General features: G+C 44.1%; 1 long non-coding RNA gene across 1 annotated transcript in view; it reads left to right on the top strand.

The window, feature by feature from the left end:
• The first annotated feature begins 710 nt into the window (after positions 1 to 710).
• LOC142071380 (uncharacterized) overlaps positions 711 to 21,405 on the top strand; it is a 31,359-nt gene continuing 10,664 nt past the window's right edge. The window contains exon 1 of the long non-coding RNA XR_012667412.1: positions 711 to 818. This is a non-coding gene — a long non-coding RNA (uncharacterized LOC142071380). The remainder of the gene's footprint in view (positions 819 to 21,405) is intronic.

The raw sequence follows: 21,405 nt of genomic DNA, 5'->3' as shown, positions 1-21,405 counted from the left end.
CAGATTAGGATTTTAATTACTGATACTCACGCCCTCAAAAAAAAAATTGTTTTTTTAAGAGTTGAGATTCAGGGTTCAGGTCTCAGCCTATCTTTGATACTCACTGGATGCTCCAGTCTTCTAAAATGAATAGCGAAGGACTCTGTAACAGTGTGCTGGCCTATTAAAGGAGGCTACAGGCCCAGCACAATGTGTTCATGATTTCAGCTCAGATGGAGGGTGGGGATAGCAAGGAATGCTGGGAAAGGCATAATGGCAGCCTTCTTTTCCATCCTTAGGGAGCTACCAAGGACTGGGTAAAATCTGAAGTATGGCTCTCTGTAAAGAGATTGAGACCTGAAGAGGCAGGAGATGGGGGATGTGCAAATTGTTCAGTGGAAGAAAAGACTGGTCGCAATCCCTGTGCTGAGGGGTGAAGATTTAGGTATGTGAGGGGAAAAGAGAAACAAAATGACCTGGGATGAGAGAAGTGGTGTGGACGTCAGGCCTAGTATGTGCACCAAATTTTTATTTAGGAATGGAGGCTGGGACCTCCAGAGGTGGTGGGAGGAAGACCCACCCTTTGCTTCCCTCTTCTCTAGGGAGAAGACTTGGGTGGAACTTGGGCAAAGGGCTGACCAGCTAGGAAAGGGTGAAGGGTTGGGTTTTATTTTTTGCTTGGATGTTTTTGTTACCAGGGAAGAGGAGGACACTGGGATCTGACTGTAGGACTAAACCACATCAAACTGGCTACCCAGCCAGAGGAGAAACTGAGACACAAACTACACTACCATACTGGCTGTGGACCAAAGGCATAGCTACCTCCTGACACCGGAAAGGTAAGAGATCCATTGCATAGTGATGTATAAGTAGTCTGCATAGAAGAGTACAGACTGAATTACCTTTTTACTCAATAGCGGCAGTCTTCAAGGTGAGGCATCTTGTCAGGACAACAAGAGGAAGCTTGTGCTTCTACTTCCTTCCAGATAACTATCATTCAGGCCTGCCTTTTGCAATTTTTTGCTAGGCCTGCAAAACATTTTGCCACTGACTCCTCCACACTCAAGAAAAACTTCCCCAAACAAACCTAACTCTTGTCCACTCAGCTACACACCGCCATGCTTCATTGTGAATAAACAACAGAGTATCAGCTCTTGCAAAGAATTTTTCATTTCAAACAAAAGCAGCGTCTCATCAGTACATCTATTGTACACTTTGCAACAACTCAAAGTTTTAGCTTTATTTCGGGAAACACATTCAGCTATCAGACTGCCATACTGAAGGCTTTTGACAATTCATGTTCTGCTGCTATCATTGCAAATCATGAGAGCCTTTCTCAACTGTCTAAAGACCTCCACGGGGCCTTGAATAGAGCTGGTCAAAAAATGTGTGATAAATGGCCAAAATGCGGAACACCGATGCTTTGCTGCACATCATAATGGCCAGACTAGAATGCTTTATTAACTATAAAGTTAAGTTAAGGATGCTTGTCTACACTTACTGGAGGATGGACGCTGCGGTGATCGATGCATTGGCAGTCAATTTAGCTGGTCTAGTGAAGACCTCCTAAATCGACCGCTGATCGCTCTCCCGTCGACTCCTGTATTCCACCTGATCGAGAAGAGTAAAGGGAGTTGATGGGAGACCATCTCTCGTCGACATCGCATAATGTGGACCCCATGGTAAGTAGATCTAAGCTATGTTGATTTGAGTTACGCTATTCACGTAACTCAAATTGCGTAGCTTAGATCAACTTTTCCTGTTAGCGTAGACAAGGCATAAGTGTGTGGATTTGATAAACCAGTAGTTTAAAAAGAAAATGTGAAATATAGAAAATCAGTCACATGCATCTGTAAGGACTAACCCTGCATCAGCACTGGCTTTGCAATGGAAAGGGCTTTTTTTAATGAAAGCTGAGATGCTCCTTTGCATTTCCAGGTGCTCCAAGTAGCAGGGCGCGACAGTCAAAAGGCCTGCTTTGCTGTTTCATGGCTAAAGGCTTGTCCTCATGGGGAAAAAGCCTGGAGTGGATAATGTGCACTAGCTCCGTTGCATTGACTCCCTATATGAACACTCTGACTCTGCACTGAGTGCCTTTATGCACTTTAGCTTAATATGCTTTGGAGTGTATTAAGCTGAGCTACCCAAAGCCATTCTTAGTGAGGAGTAAGAGTGTCCAAATGGAGTGTTAATGCAGAGTAGCTAGTGTGTTTTACATTCTCACCTTAGATTATTTCACACTAACTTCGCCATGTAGACAAGCCCTAAATTTCAGATTTAGTCTCCTTGTGGCTCCACTATAGCAAAATGTATTAGTATCAAATTCACTTTAAAAAAACCAAAACAAACAAAAAGGGGGCAAATCATGAGTTGGTGTAAGTGGGGGCAAATTTATTTACAGCATTTTAATATTAGAATGGGCATCAGCAAGGACTTCTTTGCGTTAAAGGAGTAACTCTACTAGCTGGCAACTATAGTAGGCTCTTATCTTCTTATATGAGATGGCCACTAGAGGGAGAATGAGAGCCACACTCATCCAGTATGGTTTATGTTGAGTTTTGTGAACCTTTTTATGTATATTTTTTCTCATTTTAAAGAATTGGGGAATACACTGCAGAATCCTCCCTCCCTCATTGTTATTCAAGGGCTGGCATTGACTTGAATGAATTCACAGCACAATATTCATATAATCTCTGGCCAGTGTTGCTCATTGGGTTAATTTCAACCCTAACACAAAGAGAACACTTACTGTCACTTTGATTTTTTTAAATTTTATTTTAAAGTAAACTGTATGTGAGGCATGAACTGTGTGAGTGTGGGGAGAGGGAATCTCTCCTTAAATATTCCTTGTGCTGAAAAATTTAGAAGAAAATGAAATAAAAATTGTGAAAATTTTAATTTCCTCTGAAAAGCCATTTTTGACTAAAAGTTCACAGTGTTCCAGCCATGCAGGGCTCTTCCATTGATCTTTATGAATATGCAGCAGCTCATCAAAATCCCCACTCCATTCAGTTAGCTGTAAATAGTTAATTAATAATCCCCAAAGGCCATGATTAATTGTTTACTAGGGCTTGCTGTTGCTAAGCTGAGTTAATTTACCACAATCTCTCTTAATTGCACTTCACATGTAACCACAAAAGGTGACCTAATTACTCCCTTCAGAGCTCAGCTCTGTAAAGCTGATGAAAGGATCGCACTTACCAGCAGGGAACTCAGTTTGACTTTAGAGAAGAAACATTCACATACACAAATGCCCCCCGGTGTTATTCATCATCACCCTGCTGAGTTTCACCCTCCACCTCCCTTTTAGAATGAAAACTCAGACACAGATCCCCTAGGGGGTTTAAAGGACCTGGGATTGGCATCTAGCCAGTAAAGGATATTGTGTGTTGCAGCATGACCTGGGAAAGGAAGTGATCTCTGGAGAAAAGAAGGGATGAGGTGTATGAACTGGGAATCTAAGGATGCATGTGTGTGAGTGGCAAACTATGGAGACAGCTGGCTGCAGAGAGAAGGCCAGTTAAAAGGGCTGGTGGAATGCATGAGCATGCAGGAAAGCTCCGGCCAGGAGGTGAAGCTCTTCTAGGGTTGATGGAAGAATTTGGCCAGGGGCAGGACTAAGAAAGGGAGAGCAGCCCATCAGGGAGAGGGCTGTGCAGCTGTAACATCAACGACTGCATAGGATCGAACCTGGGATCTCTGGAGCTTAGTGCATGAGCCTCTACAGCCTGAGCCAAAAGCCAACTGGCTGTTAGCTCAGGCTGTAGAGCAGGTTACACAGTCACATGGTGGGGCTGGAAGAGGCAAAAGGAACCAAGCATAATTCGTGCTGATACAGTGGGTACATCTACACTGCAATAAAAACCTTGAGACACTGAGTCTCAGAGCCACGGTCAATTGGCTCGTGCTCAGGCTATGGGGCTAAAAATAGCAGTGTAGATACTTGGGCTGGGGCTGGAGCCCAGGCTCCCAGATCCACCTTCTCATAGGATTTCAGAGCCCGGGCTCCAGCCCGAGCTCGAATGTCTGCACTGCAATTTTTAACTCCCCAGCTTGAGCCCCGCGAGCCTAAGTCAGGATCAGGGCCAGTGTTGCAAGTCTTTTTTTGCAGCGCACATGGACCCAGTGTGGCTCTGGTGCTCTCTAGTGAATAGACCACACAAAAAGTTTTATAAGTCAGCCGCCACTCCACGCTAAGGGAGCCTGGTCCTTCTGCTCAACCAGCAGAGGCTCATGCTTTTAGATTCAGGGATCTGGGGTTCTTTCCCCACAGATGACCCAGCCAGGGGCATTGTTACACAAGCATAGCTAGTGTTGGGGAAGAAGCAGCCTGAGAGTGGCCCAAGGAGATGAGCCAGCAGCAGCAGCAAAGAAGGAAGAGGTGACAAGGTGTGGGAGGAGACTTGCATAATACTTTGGGGAGCGTGGGGAACTCTTGTCCTCTGTCAACTACAGAGAGGTAAAAAGAAAAGGAGGACTTGTGGCACCTTAGAGACTAACCAATTTATTTGAGCATGAGCTTTCGTGAGCTACAGCTCACTTCATCAGAGAGGTAGACTCCTAGTTTTACAGGAGTGCTCTATATTTTATTTAGGTGAGTAGTTAATAGATATGGTGCCTGTAGGTGGTGCTCCAGAATATGCTGTATAGTTTTGGGGGTTTGTAGGACCAATAAAACTTGCTGTGCTTTGCAAATGCCTTCCTTTTCACAACGGCTCTGAACACCTAGAAGAGGATGTGGACCAATGGCACGGCAAGGTAGCAAGGGGATTATGTGAAGGGCAGCATGAGCACTGCTGTCACCCAGGAACCCAGAGGTAGAGCAAACCTGTGCCTGTGAGATCAAGATTCAAGTTTTCAAAAAAGGGTGCCTAAAGTAAGCCGCCTAAATCCATTAGGGTTGCCAACTCTCCAGGATTGTTCTGGAGTCTCCAGGAACTAAAGATTAATCTTTCATTAAAGATTATGCCATGGAATGAAACCTCCAGGAATGTGTCCAACCTAAAATTCATATTTAGGCATCTGAATAAGTGGCCTAATGATTTTCAAAAATGTTTAACACCCAACATCAATGGAAGCTGCTGGATGCTCAACACTTTAAAAAAATCAAACCACTTAGGCTTGTAAATTAGGCATCTAAGCTTAGGCACCCATTTTTGAAATTCTTGGCCTATGACTGTATCTCCCTCCCATAGAAGGATGAACTTCAAGAGGCAACTTGGGTATGAGACCCAGGGAACCCTGGGAGTTTACCCATGTACCCCCTCCTTTTGGACTGCCTCTGGGAAGGTAGCTGGGAAATTCTCCACCTTGCTTTTATCTCTAGGATTTTGTACCCACATCCTTTCTTTTCTGCCAGCCCTAGTAAAGAATCTTTGTTTACTTATTAGAAGTGCAGCTGTGGCCTGGTGGCGTCTGGCAGATTAGCAACCAAGTTGGTCGTGTTATCAGAGCTGTGGGGATAGGGGAGGACGGGGAGAACATGTAGGGAGAGCCTTTCCAAGCAGCTTTGGCCTCTGTTGATTCTTGGCCTCTGCTCTTTTATAGGCCATGCCTTTGTACTTGCAGGGCTCTCATGAGCTTATAGAGAGGATGCAACCAAATGGCAGATCTTTCAAAGCCATTATTGTACATGTAGAGGGACCACAGGGGTCTGTTTGAAGTAAGTTTAAACCCAGAGGGCCAAGTGTTCTGCTGGTGCCAATTGGTGGAGCTCCATCAACTTCAGTAAAGTTCCATCAATTTACACCAGCCAAGATGTAGGCCTGCGGCTTCATTGGGAAACTGAGTTGTTGTTTGTTGAAACGTGCAGGCAAAAATTCAGGAGAGCAATGGAAAGGCTATTTGGGGTGAAGATCATAGTAACCCAGTACCTTCCTGTGATTGCCTATTCAGCAATATTCACTAGGGATCAACTCAGTTTGAGTACATATGCCTGGCATGTATGTGGCATATACAGGAATGCCATTGTAGTCAAGCATTATCAGAAGCAGCTCTTGCTGATATGATTGTGGTCAAGTTAGAGAAGTGATAGATGCTAAAAATTAAAGTTATCCCTATTTAACCTTTTAAAGAGCTTCTATTGTGGTAGAACAAAAATCCTCGGGAAGGATTTGTACAGAACTGAATGGGGTGCAAAGTTACCACTGTTATCAACCCTTTATATACTTCTATTGGCTAGAGTGCATAGTTCTATACCGACATGAGAAGACCTTGTCCCAAAAATCCATGATCCAATCCCTCTCCCATTGTAATCAATGGAAGTTTTGCCATTGGCTTCAGTGGAAGAAGAATCAGGCCTTCAACTAGAGAAATAACAAAATAATGGGTGCACAGATCTTGGCAATTCATCATAACTAATTAACATCTAAGGTACTGATATGGGCCCCATTATTGTAGTATTTAAGCACCTCAAAATCTTTAATGTATTTATATTCACAATGTCCCTGAGCGATAGGGATGTGCTGTTATCCCCCTTTTACAGGTGTGGAACTGAAGCATAGAAAGACTAAATGACTTTCCCAAGGTCACATGGGAAATCAGTGGCAGAGCAGAGAATTGACTCTGGCTCTCCTAACTCTCAGGCCAATGCCCTGACCACTGGACCATCCTTCCTTCTCTTGTGAAGATGAGGTGGCCCACTAATCCACCTTACCTAAGAACAGTCTCAGATTACGTCTTTCCTTTCCTAGTAAAGAAACCAGCCAGAGGTGTTTGCAGCACTGCCAACCACAAGCACCAATATCCTGAGACTTGGCAATGATCACTGCCAAAGAACCCGGCAACAGACATAAATGTACCACAGATATAGTTTGAGTGTGTTCAGCATTTGCTCATTCTACATCATCTGTGGATCCAGCTGCTGCCTCAGTATCCTGAAAAGAACGAAGGAAGAAAATGCAAATACATTGCCAACATTTAAGATATAGAGGACCTGAATCTCTTCTCACATACGCCACCTTTACACAGGTGTAACTCCACTGGAGTCAGTAGAGTTTCTCTGGACTCGCACTGGGGTGAGAGGAGAATCTGTTTCACCCTTCCCCTTTCAGTCATGTTCACGTCTTTTGTCATTTTTAAAGTTGAGTTTATTAAGATAGTGCCCAAGGGCCAACCACAAATGGGGACCCATTGTGCTAAGCACTGTACACACCCATAGTAGTAGATGGTCGCTGCCATGAGGAGCTTACAATCTAAATAGACAAGACAAATACAGGTGGGGGAAGGGGTTGAACACACAAGCAGAGTGAACAATATGATGGCACGAACATAGTGTTAATTCCATGATTTTGGGGGGTGAGTTTACTTAGGAGAGGATGAGTCAATTGGAAAGAAAAGGGAAAGGAAGGGTGGTGAGAGGGGCAAGTCCAGGGAGAAGAGAATAAGGCTATGTCTACACTAGTACTTTTGTTGATATAACTTATGTCGCTCAGGGATGTGAAAAAACATCCCCCAACTGACGTAAGTTATACCAACAGAATTGGCAGTGTGGACAGTGCTGTGTTGGCGGGACAGCATATCCTGCTGACATAGCTACTGCTGCTCGTTAGGGGACGTTTAATTATGCCAACAGGGAGACCTTACAGCAGTACAGCTGTGCCACTGTACGCTCTCTAGTGTAGACATGCCCTTCGAGGGGCTGGTGTGGAGTGAGGTTGAGGCGAAGAGACTGAGGGAGAGGAAGCGGGAGGGTTGGAGGAAGCAGCCAATCAGCACAGGGCAGAGAAAGTCCAGTCAAAATTACACTAAGGAAGGTCTCAGCCCACCATGCAAATTGATGTCCAGCCTTTGACTCCAAACCTGGGGATAACCCCTTAAGGAAAAGTCTTGTAGGGAAGAATTTGATACGAAAAGATAACACATATATTTATTGACCACCCTATAGAACTTAATACAGAATTGTTTCCTGGCCATAGAGTTCTATGGGATGGTTTACAAACACCATAGAATGGATCTCATTCTCTGTTAAATACTATTGGTTTCTAGGGTGATTATATAGAACTCTATTAGCTTCATTACTATTAAAATATATCAGACATTTCCATAATGGGTAGAATAAGCTTCTTTCCAAGCATCACATGCCTTCTCAGTGAACATGACCATTGAACGCTCGGATGTTCCACTGAAGCTGTCTTTCATGATGAGGTTTTTTAATAACTTGGACACCTATTCACTGAAACGAGATCACCAATTCATTTCAAAGAAGCCCCAGTGCAGCCTGGTCTGGTTGTGAACCACTGGTCTACAAGCAAAGGGCTTTGTAAATCATTACCATGTTCAGGAGTCATGTTTGCCAATCTACCACTATTACCTCACTCTTGTCTGGTCTGAGTCTCAGCCGTCTAACTCTCATCCAATCACCAATGATAAGTAGGTCTCATGGAACTACTCAGAAAAAGCTTAAGTACATGCCAGAAATTAAAACAAAGGACATTGAAAGCCAGAACAATTTGGGGGTCAGACAAAAAAATCACTGAAGAGAGAGACAGTTTTAGGACTTGACTGGTTACACCCCAGTCTCACGAAAGAGATGACGGAAAAGGATACCGGTCCAATAAAGAAGTCTTAATAGCTTCTTGGAAATAGCGGAGGTACTAAGGGACTGAAACAAAGCAAATGTAACCCCATTCCCTAAGAAGAGGACTAAGGTGAAGTCAGAGAATTACAGATTTGCAGTAAAGTTTCATTTTGACAGTAGACAAGATCTTGGAGACATTAGTAAGGGATGAGATCACAAAACATCTGGAAAAATATGAGCTGATAGAAAGTAGCCGGCATGGTTTCTGGAAAGGACAAATCTGGTGGAATTGTTTGAAAATGTAAAGCAAAGAGCAGACAAAGGGTGACATGGTGAGTGGAATCTCCTTGGGTTTCACAAAGCCCTTTAATACTCCACTAGACAGTAGATGCAGATGTATATTTATGTGTTTGGCAAACCCTGTACAGTGTGGACACCTTCACCGAATGAATAAGAGTCTTACTCAGTGATAATTAGCAGATCAAAATGGGAACAGGTGGAGGGAGGGAGTTGATGCATGAAGTACCACCAGGACTGTTGTGGGGAATAATGCTGTTTATCATGCATGTGTGTGAATTAAACAATGTTGCGTCTGCTATCCATATTCTTGATTTACATTAATGTAGTATGGCTAATGGACTAAACCTAGGGAGCACTAGATAGTTATCTAGGCTTTGATACTGCAATTTGCATTATTAATCCTTCGAGTATCCAGTCCACTTCTTTAAAATTTCTAACAGATGTAATCGTGATTTCCTTGTAACTCTGTCCTGGGATAACCACTTCATCAAACTAAGGTATAAATGTAGTTTTGTATTTTGGAGTACAATGACTGCTAGACTCTGAGCAGTTTATTATTTGCTGTACCAGTTCCCTACATTCAGTATGTGGAAATAAATTATGCACTCACAGACTAAAGAAGATAATCAGGAGGACTGAATGAACAGCAAAACCTAGATATTTGAGTTGTTAACCATAGAATCTTGAGAACATTCTTATTGCCTAGGGGCCGAGTTTCATTCAATCCACGGCATCCAAGTAGTTTATAATGTTTTTCCTAACTTATCGGCATCCCTTAAAGGTTGGTAATGGCCCAGGACCAGTCTTTTCTCACACATTTCCCACCACTGCCTACATTTGGTCGTGCTGGAAATAACACAAGAGCAGCCTTTGTTGCAGTATTACAACATTTCAATTTCCAGGATTGTGTAAAAGCAGGAAGTGCAAGGGGCATTTGAAAATTATATTCTAAACTTTCTCTGTCCTTAGAGAGATTCTAGTTTGGTTCAATCTGAGAGTTGAATGGGGAAGATTCAAGAGTGTTCTTATTTTTCCAAACTGGTTTGTCTATCTCTTATGAAATTAACTCCTGATTTGTTGCCACCCTACCCTCCTCAACTGACTATTCAGTTCCATGTAGAACAGATATAGGTTTTTAAACCTAATGGAAGTGAATTGTTGCCAGGATTTTCTTCTCTCTCACCCCCATCAAGCTGCATTAAGTTCTGTTTAAGGCTCTTTGAGTTTGATCTCGCTGTGGTGTAAATGATCTTTGGCTGAGGTACTAGAGATGGGCCCAAGTGGCAAAATGCAGATCCGGATCTGAATTTTTTCTAAGAGTTGGGGTTGAGTTGGATCTGGAGTGTTTGTTAAGGGTCATATATAAAATAAATTAATATTGGTTGGATTTGAAAGATTTTTTTTAGATAGATAAAGGTCTTCCAACATATTTTTAGAAGATGTGGGAGGAATGTAGGAGACATTATTTTCATTAATTCTCCCACTGTCCCCCAGTATCTCTTGCACTTTGCCCCAGCTCATCGGCATACTCCTTAAATCAAAGCGGAGAATCAGCCAAGTGCTGGATAAATGCAGAACTTTATTGATCTTGGCTGTACAGTGGGTGAAATTAATTTTAGGGTGTAAGTGGCACTTCAGTGGTACTCAGGCCTTACACTGGCCCTCTGCACAAGGGTAATTTTCACCCTCTGTGAGTATTTAGATGACCCCCATGTTCTAGTGGATGCAGCACTGGACTGGGGCTCAGGAGAGTTGGGTTCTATCTCTGACTCTGAATAACTGTGACTTTGGGCAAATGGCTTCCACTCTTGTGCTTCCCCTCCCACCCTTTGTCTGTCTCGTCTATTTAAATTGTAAGCTTTCTGGGGCAGGGACTCTCTCTCACTATGTGTGTGTACACTGCCTTGCACAACAGGGTCCTTAACTTAGTTGGGGCCTCTAGCTACTGCTGTAAAGGGAGTGAGGGGGAGAACCCACCTCCCGTGCACTGGCTTTAGTGTAAAACCTGGGAAGGGTATTTTTGGGGAGGGAGGTAGCCTCATCTTTGTCTGAACATCCTGCTAGGAATCATCTCCCAAATGCCTCTTCCTCCCACTTGAGGTTCCTAATGTTTGCTCTCTGTCCCAGAGTCACCAGCCATTCTCAACCCTTCTGTTTCTTTTTGACATTAAAAAAGAGAAGTGTCCTGATGCTTGCTACCCCTCCTAGCCCCATGCTTCAGCCTCAGAGCAGGTGCCATGGCCAAGGGAGAATAGGGTGACCAGATAGCAAGTGTACAAAATTGGGACAGGAAGTGGTGGGTAATAGGTGCCTATATAAGACAAAGCCCCAAATATTGGGACTGTCCCTATAAAATCAGGACATCTGGTCACCCTAAGGGAGCACCTCCTGCAACCTGAGTCCTTGCATTCCTTCGATCGGCTCTGCCAAGGCAACAATCAAAGTTTAGATCTGAGCATTTGCCAGAGTTGGAGATTGTTAGTATCTGTAATATTTTCCCCCAAGGGCTGTAAATAAAAAAGGATCAGAAACCAAATGTCCACCCCCCCACCTTCCTAAACCTGAATCTTCCCCCCATCCCCTGTTTTTATTCTTGTCTTTAAAAATGGTTTGATTTGATTTCCTTCAAATATTGCAACACAGAAGGAAAAAAAATTGCTCCCCAGCTGAGAACCTTGATATCAAGTTTCAGCCTTTGTGCTATTGGATTTTTTCAGCAAAAGTTACAAAACTCTGAAAACAGGAGGGTTTATAATGAAAGTGCTGGCAGGGCCTTAGCTGTAGCATTTCCAGATGTGCTGTTGCAATTAGGGATGGGCAAATCGGTTTGGATAAAAGAAGTAGTGACCCAAACTCTTCTTCCAAACCTTGAACAGAACCTGAAACTCTCTGGGGGGGGGAATTTGAAAATGTTTGGTTACCTTTTGTCTTTATTTGCTTTGGGCCATAGTCCCAGGCACACGGGTCCCATTGAACTTGGAAAGCTTTTTTGTGGTATGGTGTTTCTGCTTCCAGTCCCAGCTGAAAACAGGAAGTGCAGAGGCGTGCAAAAAATGGTGTTCTCCATGGAGCTGAATCAAGCAACCCCTAAATCTGAACCCCCCCAAACTTTGGGAACTTTACAGGAACTTCCTGTTTCTGTAATGGGCCAAAACAAAACCATGGATCCAAATGCCCCAGCAGTTTGGATCCGAATTTGGCTCTGCATCCGAGTCCTGCAATTCAAGCCCATCACTTACAATAATTAAAGGAGCTTATTATGACTTCAGATATACACAGGCAGAAATCCAACTCAAGCCAATGGGAGCCATGTATGTGTATCCAAAGCAAAATTATGGGTCTGGAATTATTTTCTTGTGTCTGCACTTCCTAGTTTTAGTCTAGAGGGCAAGTATATGATTAAAAAACAAAGGCTCCATAGAAGGTGCTTTGGTTGTACAATAGATTCACGTTTGTTGTGACAAACACAGCCAGATAGTGTGGGTACGTGAGTGTGGCAGCAATCAGTCTATGGAATGGATACTGTATGTTCCCAGTGTGGGGGAAGGGTATTGTCATTGAAATAGGCTTTCATGTATCAAGTTCTACAGGAAACAAGAAAAACAAACCCACCAGTCCTGGAAAACAACAACAAATGTCAAGCAAAGGAGTCTTGTCACTCTGCTCCTTTTCACAGGTGTTTTGATTTTCTGCACTGTACCAGAATTAAAACCTTTATTGGAATTAAAGTCTCTATTTTAGGTTTCAAAGGGGACTTTTACTGTCTAACAAGGGTACTGCATCTCAGCATCTCCTCAGTGAAAAAAAAGCACATAGTTTCCCCTTTCCAGGTCTTGAAGGTGGGTGGAGAAGAGCCCCCTTGTAACTTCAAATGCTCACACCCTTCTTTCCAGCCTCCACCCGGTGGCCCTTCATACTGAATGCAAGTCTCCATTTAGCCAGGGCTTCTTTCCCACTTCTGCCAGCTAGTGGTCTTTTTCCACCCTTGTAGAACACAACAGCTGTAAATATTAAAGGCGAATTAGTAAGTACTTGGATTGGAGATCTTCAAGAAACACCCAGATGCTGAGAAGATGGTGTTGGGGTCTCAGTAGGTGGCTTTTCCCCCATAGAATCAATACTCAGTAGTGCTGCAGCCTGGAGTTAGGTGAGCATGGTGCTGCTGGAGGAACCATCGTTCAGAGAAGACTGAAGTCTGACATCCTGCCTATTTGGAGTCAGTGCTTGAATTCAATGTGGTGGTGGGAGTGAGGGAATATGGGAGGTATGGTGAGGAACATGTAGTTCTCTTACTGTATGCTGCCCCCAACTTGGGCTACAATTGACCCACAACTTCTATTTCATTCCTTTTTACACCTTTTTGTTCAAATCCTGCCCTGTACTTAAAGTGGTCTCGTTGTGTCTGTTAAGCGTCCCCCAGTTCTGTCAGGAAATACTCAAGTTCCTATAAAAAGAACAGGAGTACTTGTGGCACCTTAGAGACTAACAAATGTATTTGAGCATAAGCTTTCGTGAGCTACAGCTCACTTCATCGGATGTATTCAGTGGAAAATACAGTGGGGAGATTTACAGTAGTGGCGGCTGGAGCTCCGGGGCCCTTTAAATCCTGGCCTGAGCCCCGCTGCCCAAGCCCTGGGGTAGTGGCAACGGGGCTCTGGCGGGGATTTAAAGGGCCCCGGAGCTCCAGCCACCGCTACCCCCTCTGGGTCCTTTAAATCCCGGCCTGAGCCCTTCTGCCTGAGCCCCGGGGTAGCGGCAGCGGGGCTCTGGTGGGGATTTAAAGGGCCCCGGGGCAGTAGCGGCGGCTGGAGCTCTAGGGCCCTTTAAATCCCCACCGCAGCCCTGCCGCCGCTACCCCAGGGCTTTAAATTGCCCTTTCGGAAAGCCCGTCCTAGTATGGTGCACCGGCTCTTAACGGTACGTCGTACTGGGGCGTACTGGCTTACTTTCACCTCTGGGTGTCCTTAAGCAGTTAGTCCATTGGAGCCAGCATGGGAGGCTTGTCAAGCTCAAGGAACATGACTCTTTTTTGCGTGGTCCTCTGCAAAAAAAACTTGGAAGTCAGCCCAGCTACACAACCTTTCTCTCCCTCCCACCAGACCACCTTGGCTTCTGTCTCCCTTTCTGTCCCCCTCACAATTCTTCCTCACTTTTCTCTCTTCTGCACAAGCTGCAGTGTTTCCTGAAGGTGGCGCTTCAAAGCCCAGTTTGACACATCAGCTCCCTCCTGTGAGGCTCCAAAGGGGCTCTGAGCCAGCACCTCAGCTCCCAGTAGTGGGCCAGGGCTCTTTTTTCCCAATGGCAACTCAACTTCCAGACCTGTGCAGTGCCCTCAAGCACTGAAAGGGCAGGATTTACCCCAATATTGGGCAACAATCTCCAAACCTGGAAGACAGTTGGATCTTCATCTGGATTATGACCATATTACATCTTGTGACAGTGTCGGGTCAGATGGCTATAGGAGAGTAATAGAAGGCAGATATATTAGCCCCAGGCTAAGTAGGTCCCTTTTCCCTGGGTAAGGTAACAGGGAAGGTTCCAGAACAATCAGGATCCTTCTGGAGACAATTAAGACAGGCTGATTAGAACACCTGCTGCCAATCAAGAAGCTGCTCAAATCAATTAAGGCAAGCTAATCAGGGCACCTGGGTTTTAAAAAGGAGCTCACTTCAGTTTGTGGTGTGCGTGTGAGGAGCTGGGAGCAAGAGGCGCTAGGAGCTGAGAGTGAGAACGCAGACTGTTGGAGGACTGAGGAGTACAAGCATTCTCAGACACCAGGAGGAAGGTCCTATGGTGAGGGTAAAGAAGGTGTTGGGAGGAGGCCATGGGGAAGTAGCCCAGGGAGTTGTAGCTGTCACACAGCTGTTCCAGGAGGCACTCTAGACAGCTGCATTCCACAGGGCCCTGGGCTGGAACCCGGAGTACAGGGCGGGCCCGGGTTCCCCCCAAATCCTCCCAACTCCTGGTCAGACACAGGAGGAGTCGACCTGGACTGTGGGTTCAGAAAAACGGCCAACCTGAGGGCTGCCGTGAAGCTCCAAGCCGAGCAAATGCGCCAATAAGCGCAAGACCCACCAAAGTAGAGCAGGAACTTTGTCACAATCTCTAGTGATTACTTCCTGCTTACTAAAATGTCCCCTCTGCATTTTGAGCCGGAGAGAGTACTTTTTGTCCTAAACCATTGTGTAGTGTCTCTGTGCACCTTCAAACTGCTGCTATGTTTTTCCCCAGAGGTGGCTGCCTGTCAGTGGTGGCTGACATCTGGGGGACTGCCTGGCTCAGGGAACTGGAAATGTGTCACAGGCATTTTAACTTCTAGGGTAGTGTCCTCTCCTAGGACTGCTGTGGATACATAATTCCCTGCTTTTTTCTGCTCAATGGCCTGTCTGAAGAGAGTTTGAGGTCCGGTTCTATGCCATTGTTATATAGGAGATCAGACTTGATGATCACAGTGGTCTCTTCAGGCCTGAAAAAAAATCTATGAAGGGTATGCAAAATTAGTTATGTTTGTAAAGTAATGTTTCTTTGGGATCCTTCAGAAAGAAAGATGCTATAGAAATGCAGAACATCCTTATGCTATTCTTTATTCATTATTTTATTAAGGAATAGTATTACTGATTGTCGTCTAACTGTGGTGGGAGAAACCCAGAAAATTGAACTCACATATCAACAGGAAAAGGGGTTAATAGTTCTATTTACAATATATAAGCTTAATTTACAACTCATATATAGGCCTGGCAGAACTCAATTTTTGATATTATCCATCAAAATTATGTTAAAAAATGTTGATTTTTCAGCATTTTTAAATTTGTATTGATGTAAATGTTCATAGTTGTGCATAATTATGGGTTTTAATAATTTTTTTCAATTTTAATCTAGTTTAATTTTCCCAGTTGTGGGAAGTCATGCAGGGAGTGTCAGACAATAATTATTTAATGACAGTAGATGCTGACATTGAAAAAGTTAAAGCTTTAGAACTGTTAAAGTACAAATTGTCAACATCACATGTCAAAGTAAAAAGAAAAGGAGACTAACCAATTTATTTGAGCATGAGCTTTCATGAGCTACAGCTCACTCTGAAACATGTCAAAGTAAATAGCCTTAAATCAAGCTTTCTTAAATTCTCAGGTAACATTGTTCTTACTTTGTCTATCTGTAATTTGCATTATTATCAATGGAAATATTTTTTCATTGCCTTGAGTATGTACCAATTAAAAATCTAATCCTTCCAAATTCTAATCCTTCCAAACCTACTCATAAATATGATATGAGTGAAGGCAATAATAAAAAAGATATTTAAAAATGGGGGGAACATGGGTGAGGAGGAGAAACCACAAATGAAAATCTCACTTTCATACCACCAAGCTAGAATAATCTCTGCATACTAAAGCTTCTAGTGACCTGGCTTTTCAGAGGTCTTGAGTACTCCTAACTCCCTTTGAGTTCAGTGGCTGCTAAGGGTGCATGACACTTAAGAAGATCAGATCATAGTTATTCCATAGTTATACCACTGCAAGGCCCTTTAATGTTCTGCTGTTCTTGAATGTATTTGGACAAGTTGCCCTTTTTCTGAGAATTACGTTTCTAACTATATTTTTCTAATTATATTTCTCTATTTCCTAATTATATTTAGCTGAAACTAAACTCCATACATAAATAATAATTGGTAGCATTCACCTAGTGCTTTCTGTCTTCAATGCTCTTAATACACATTAGTGAATTAATTAATCATAACACTTGCCAGGTAGCTAAGTAGCATTAGCTCCATTTTACAGATGGGAAAACTAAGGCACAGAGCAGTGAAGTGACCTGCCCATGCTCACAGAATGAGACAACAGATCTGCAACTAGATTTCAGAAGTTCCTGGTTCCTACTCTTGTACTCAGACCAAAAATGCTTGTATTGCATCATATTCCTTTGGGTTGGGATTTTCAGAAGTGCCCAGCACTGGCCTAACTGTACTCCCACGGAAGGCAAATATGGGTTTTAGCACTGACATTACTGAGTGCTGTGGAAGATTCCACTCTTGCTTGTAATGGGTGTGTTTGTGTGTGCAGTGGCAGCCGGATAGGACCAGTACATTTACCACATATTCATCGCTATGGAGTCTGAGTGTCTGGTATCTGTGTGGACAGCTATGAGTATATAAGAGATTCTTTTCATCGTGAATCCCAACATTTTCCAGCAATGAATCCCTCCCATACACCTTATTACAATAGAGCAGAGGTCCCCAAAGTGTGGGGCACACCCTTTAGGGGGGCATGGAGGAACATCTGGGGAGTGCAGCAGGGCCTGGGCCTGTCCTCATGGGGGTGGGGAGGGAGGGCCAGGGCCAAGGCTGGGGGTAAGGCTGGGAGCAGAGCCACACCTGGCCATGGGCCCGGTTACTGGTCCTCACCGCAGCCCGGTTGCAGCTCTGCTCCCACATCCCCCCTCCCCGAGCTGCGGCCCCAGCCTCAGCCCCCTTACTCCTGTCCATGTCCTCCCCCCAAGCCATGGCCCTGTTCCCAGTCCCGGGGTGTGGGGGAGGCGCGGACAGGGGTAAGGGGGGGGTGCGACTCTCAAAAGTTTGGGGACCGCTGCTGTAGAGTGAATTATGCTGTTTCTAGTCCATCTCTAAATAGTGATAATTGCGGATCCCTCCATAACAGAGTAGTAGGAGTATTTTTCAAAAAGTCTAAAGTTGAGGTTTGGATTAACTGAGGATGCTACCCTGAACTTTCAGAACATGTGGGCCCTGCAACAGTGGGAAGAAAATTATGTGATAATGAGCTTTCCTACAGGACACCTGTCAGTTCTGCTTCTTACCCCATCCAAGGCCCTCATGTGCCCTCTGTGGTATATTATTAACTGCAGAGAGACCACTCAGATACTGCAGAGGGTGAATTGGACCCCTGCCTGGAAATACTTTTCTTCTGGTATTTCCAGTTTCAGAGTCTGAGGGGGTGGGAGAGGGGGGAATTATTGGCACACACCAGAGCATGAGATGGAAGCAAACCAAAATTCTGGTCCAAAGACCTTTGAGAGAGTTCAGATCCTGATCCACATCCCAACTTCAGGAGATACTGAACTTATCTCCGTAAACAAGCCAAATCAAACTCGCATCTGAATAGCCCCCACAGTTGGCGAAAGTTTGGATAGGAATCAGAATCCAGTTCTGGACTTGTAGCTTTGGCCTATATCTTCTCAGACCCATGCCCCATTTTCTTGCCCATAAAACCCAACATATAGGATGGGAATCTGGTTCTAAAAATACATTGTTTGTTGTTTCCTTTTGGGGGGTTGGGGCTTCTTTTTTTGCAAGCCTGGAGAATAACACAACATAAATGTAATTTTAAGGTCAGAAGAGACCGTTATGACCTTCTAGTCTGACTCCCTGCATAAGACCCAGAACTTGGCCAGTGATTCTTGAACTGATGCCAATTTCTTAGGTTCAATTTCACCTGCTTCTCTGGAAGATTCCCTTTTTCTTTGGGGGGCGGGGCAGGAGGAATTTACAGCAATTTACATCAGAACAGACTTTTATCAACCACGGTTTAATATAAATACCAACCAAGAAACAACCAGGGCTCTTTCTGTCGGCTCCTGCTTGCAGTACTGCTTCCCTGAAGCTGAGATGACTTGTTATGTTTTGCAGATTTTAATGGCTTCCAAGGTATATGAACATTAGTAACAGCAAGTAGGCTCTGAGCACTGAAGGTCTCCAGTGTAAGGTTATAGTAAAAACTTGGCTGTTTGTAATGTTAATCATTTTTTTATTTAAGTGAAACATTTAATACTTGTGAATGGAGTGACAGCACAGAAGACTTAGGAGTAAGGAACCTGGAATTTTCAGTGGAAATCTTACTTAATATAATTCTGAAACCTGCCTATTTTGATGTTTAGGTAGTTTCTCATATATCCTGTGGTGCTATTCAGACTGGCTGTAAACTTGTCCATTAATTCAGTGACAACTTGGTCAAAGGGAAAACATGACATGGGCAGAATTTCAATGCTTTCAAGGTACTTGTGACTTTTACAAACCGTCCAGACACCTCTTGGTGGTTTAAAGATGTGTTTATTTCCTGAACTACTTTTTTTGACGAAAGCAGTTCCTCTTGCAGTGTTTGAAAGGTATTTTTTAAATGGTGACCCGACATTAGGAGTTTTAGATCCAGTTACATTGTTGTTTTCATCTTTCTTTTATAAGTCTGGCATGCAAAGCTGCTGTGGGCTAGATCCATAAATGGGACTTAAACTCACCATTGCAACATCTAACTGTAGGTGCCCTACCACGTATTGTAATCCAGTACACCATGAGGGAGTGCAGGCCTCAGAGCCAGGCTTAAAGGTCCCAAATTAGTACGCAGACCAGGGACACCACCCAGCAGTGCATCTGAACCACTGGAGAAGAGGACCAGTGAAACTCTAGCTTGCAAAGGGCCCCTCCCACAAAGCTCCTGGTTGGGGTAGACATCCACTCCCACTGATTGGCTGGACGTACTACTTAACCCAGAAGGAGGCACAAGAAGTTCTGTGAGCAACTAGCTGAATCCGTGGCTGGGTGTTACTATGGTCTCTGTCTACGTGCCTGCCGCCCACGCGCTGCCTCCTAGCCTGTTCCTCTCCTCCTTACCCCAGCCCTCTGTCTGTTCCTGGCTCCAGCTTTCATGCCTCACTCCAGGTCCCTGCTCCTGTGCTCTACCCCTGACGGTCTCCAGCGCTGAACTTCGGCTTGGCACCTGACTCTGGCCCTGGCTCCAGTTCCAGGCTCTTGACTCTAGCCGTTCGGCCTGACCGCCGACACCCTGGTCCTTACATGCACAGGATGGTGCTTTGGGGATGAATCTGGGTTGGGTATGATCCCTGCCTGTTTTATGTGTTGCTGCTGCTGGAAGGTGTGTAGTAAAATGGCCCCCATCCTGCAAGCTGTTTTTGCTAAGCTTAGCTGCATGGGATGCATAGAAAAGCTCTTTCCCTTCAATTAAAGGCTGGAAAATCTCAGAGTACACATCTGAGGCCACTTATACCCAGGGCCTGGATATTCTGTGGAATTTAGAACAGGCTCCACCCCTTACCAAGGGCCTTTTTTGAAAATGTACAATTTTAGCCCTAAGGGCTGCGAAGAACACCTTTCAAACCTGGGCAGAATGTCAAGTGCAGCAGTGCTGTTAACATGAAATAATAGCTCTGGGAGGTGTAAATTCCACTGTTGACCTCAGTGATCTTAACTCTGAAACCAAATGATGGAAATTTAAATGCACCGTTAACTATTTCAACGTAGATCATTTTGTGCAAGACATCAAACCAATGTGCTTGACCCCCAATACAAAGCTATTTTCCATACCTTTCCCTTTACTGAAAGGCCCCGTTGTCCTCTCTCCATCTGCCAAAATCTCCAGTTTCTCTCATGATAACTTGTCCATTTTTGTCAATACAGAAATCTGTGGCACGCTGCAAACTGAACATGTGGGGACAACATATAATTGCCTTCACATCAAAATTAAGAACACAAGGGGTACTGTGCTGATAGCATCATTTATTTTTGTATTTAATTTAAAAAAAAAACTTCCAATTTTAATTTATTGGAGGCTGCCCCAAATTTCCAATCTGTTGCAGACACCAGAAGGCTTTAATTAATTATTTGTACTAAAGTAGGGCCTAGAGAGGCCCTTGTGAGTTTGGAGCCCCATTGTTCTAGGCACTATACAAACACATAGGAAGAGAGAATCCTTGCTTTAAAGAGGTAACGGTCTAAAGGAACAAGACAAACATTGGATGGAAAAAAGGAAGTATTTTAGTCCTATTTTACAGATGAAGAACAGAGAAATTAAGCAATTTGCCCAAGGTTATGCAGGAAGGCTCTGGAAGAACGAGGAATAGAACTCAGGTCTCCCATACCTTCATGATCTCGTGTTTGAACTCAGATTCAGCTTGCCATAACATATATGGGTCCTGCTTATACCAAGAAAAACTGATTCACTCCTAACCTTTTCTCCTCTTTGCTCTTTGTAGACTGTAGCTATTCTACAAATCACTTGGCCAAACAACCTGCTGGATTACTTCTAGGAAGCACTGAGACATATCCACCAAATTATCAGTCTAAATAACACTTTCACCACATATTCATATGGGTTGGAGAGCCGTCAAAAGGCAATAGAGAAGATTTTCTCTGATGCTGATTTCTGCACCCTTCCCCCCCCAAAACCCCCCCAGTGCTTGACCTTGCCCCATAGGAATCACCATAATTATCCACATGCTTCCTTGTCTCCAGCCTCTGCAGAGAAACTGATTTGGCTAAATCACAAAAAGCAAAGGGGCGGGGTGGAAGTAATTGCTATACATCCAAGAGTGCCCCACCAGGTTTGTATGCTGGAGCACTCCAAAGAATCTCTCATTTTTTTGGAAGTAGTAGTTTACTCCCATTGCTTTGTACTTGTGCTAACTGCTCTAATAAATTAGCTCCCTACTCATATGGCTCGAGGTGGCTTGGTCCTGTGGGTTCATGAATGTGAGATTTGTTTGGCTTATTTTTTTTTCTTCAGGGGGTGATCTAGGTTAGAAAGTGAAATGATATTTGGGCAGAGAGTGAGATGCTGCTAAAGGGCAAACTGAGCAGACACCGTGCA

The sequence above is a fragment of the Caretta caretta genome, chromosome 3 (genome assembly GCF_965140235.1).
Source record: "Caretta caretta isolate rCarCar2 chromosome 3, rCarCar1.hap1, whole genome shotgun sequence".
NCBI classification, from domain to species: domain Eukaryota; kingdom Metazoa; phylum Chordata; order Testudines; family Cheloniidae; genus Caretta; species Caretta caretta.
The sequence above is the reverse complement of the archived record's forward strand: the minus strand, read 5'-3'. Positions and strand labels throughout refer to the sequence as shown.